Genomic DNA, 2,142 nt, shown 5'->3' with positions numbered 1-2,142 from the left:
GGTTAGAATTGATTCTAATAATTTGTTTGGCAATTTATCTGATTCTGTCACACATTCTCACACATTTGATATCATGGCGGACTTAGAGAGTAATCATGGTGTTGAGAATAATTTAAATAATGAAAACTTCCATACTCACCAACCCATTAGAACTCTCAAGGATTATTTGAACCTACTAGGAGTAGTGCACCATCATGCATCATTTTTCCAACTAATGCAAATAATTTTAATTTTAAGCCCGGTATGATTTCATTACTTCCTAAATTTCATGGCTTAGATTCTCAAAATCCTTACCTACACTTTAAGGAATTTGAGAAGGTATGGGCTACCTTCCATGACCAATCATGTAATGAAGAGACCATTAGGTTGAAGTTGTTCCCTTTTTCTCTTAAAGACAAGGCAAAAACTTGGCTTAATTCTTTGAGACCTAGGTCAATTGGTACTTGGCAAGAGATGCAAACTGAATTTTTAAAGATTTTTTTTTCCAATTCATAGGACTTATGCACTTAAAAGACAAATAATGAATTTTTCACAAAAAGATAATGAGACATTTTATCAAAGTTGGGAAAAAATTAAAGATTTGCTTAATGCTTGTCCACATCATGGCTGTGAAACTTGGCGTATAATTAGTTTTTTCTATGAAAGTTTAACTCCAAAGATGCGCCAATTTGTAGAAATGATGTGCAATAGAGAATTTTTGAATAAAGATCCTGATGAGGCTTTTGATTATTTTGATCTCTTAGCTAAGAATGCTCAATCTTGGGATACCACTGAAATCTCAGATAGGTCTAGAGCATCCACCAACCCCTCTGGGGGTGGTAAGTACCAACTTAGGGAAGATGATGACCTTAGTGCTAGGGTGGCTAGTCTAACTAGGAAGCTTGAAGCCATGGAATTAAGGAAGGGCAATGGAATCAATATTGTGCCTAAAATTGATGAGGTTTGTAGAATTTGTGAGACCATGGAACACCCTACCAATGAATGTCCTACAATTCCTGCTTTTAAAGAGGTGTTGCATGATCAAGAAAATGCTATGAACATGGTGAAAAAACCATACCCTTCCCCCTATTCAGAGATATACAATTCAGGGTGGAGGAATCACCCAAATTTTAGTTGGAGGAATGATAATGTGGTTGCACCTCCTATACATGGTTCTTCAAATTTTTTCCCTATAATCCCTTTCCAAAGAAGAGTCTTGAGGACACCTTGCAACAATTCATGCAAACTCAATCCACCATTAATAATCAGAACTCACAAGACATAAATGACATTAGGAGCACTCTTACTAAATTGACCACATCCATGAGCACAATAGAAAAAGGGTAAGTTTCCATCTCAACCACAACCAAACCCCCAAGGTCAATTTTGTGTTGATGATTGTAGTTCCTCTGAAAATAAAGTGAGTCAAGTTAAATCTGTAACTACTCTTCGTCGTGGAAAAATCATTAAGAAAGATATTCCTAAAGCAATACACAAGATGAATCTTCCAAAATAAAGAGTAGTGATGAAGTCCTTGACCCTAAATCTAATGAAATTGAAAGGTTTCTTATCCCTGCTCCCTTTCCCTAAAGGTTGTTTCCACCTCAAAAAGTGAATCAAAATTTTGAAATCCTTGAAGTGCTTAAGCAAGTTAAAGTGAACATTCCTCTTTTGGATGCCATAAAGCAAATTCCATCATATGCTAAATTTTTGAATGATTTGTGTACTGTTAAGCGTAAGCTTAATGTACATAAGAAGGCAATTTTGACTGAAAAAGTTAGTGCAATCATTCAAAAAAATAGACCTCCAAAGTTTAAAGATCTAGGTTGTCCCACTATTTCATGTGTGATTGGTAATTCAAAAATAGAGAAAGCTTTGCTTGATCTTGGGGCAAGTGTGAATCTTTTTCCATATTCAATGTATGAGCAATTAGGTCTAGGCGAGTTAAAACCCACTTCCATAATTTTACAACTTGCCGATCGATCTATGATTGTTCCTAAGGGTGTTGTTGACGATGTTTTGGTTCAAGTGGACAAATTTTATTTTCCTGTTGACTTTATTATTTTGGACATGCATCTTGTTTTGTAATGTTAATTCTCAAATATCTGTGATTTTAGGACGCCATTTCTTGTAACTTCTAATGCATTGATAACTTATAGAAGT

General features: G+C 35.1%; 1 non-coding gene across 1 annotated transcript; it reads right to left on the bottom strand.

Moving 5' to 3' along the window:
- Positions 1-502: 502 nt before the first annotated feature.
- LOC142623011 (small nucleolar RNA R71) lies at positions 503-609 on the bottom strand. Its single transcript, XR_012842036.1, has one exon. It is a non-coding gene; the product is annotated as a small nucleolar RNA R71 (small nucleolar RNA).
- Between the last annotated feature and the right edge of the window lie 1,533 nt (positions 610-2,142).

Source organism: Castanea sativa, chromosome 1, assembly GCF_040712315.1.
Source record: "Castanea sativa cultivar Marrone di Chiusa Pesio chromosome 1, ASM4071231v1".
NCBI classification, from domain to species: domain Eukaryota; kingdom Viridiplantae; phylum Streptophyta; class Magnoliopsida; order Fagales; family Fagaceae; genus Castanea; species Castanea sativa.
Note: the sequence above shows the minus strand (reverse complement) of the source record. Positions and strands in the feature narration are given on the sequence as shown.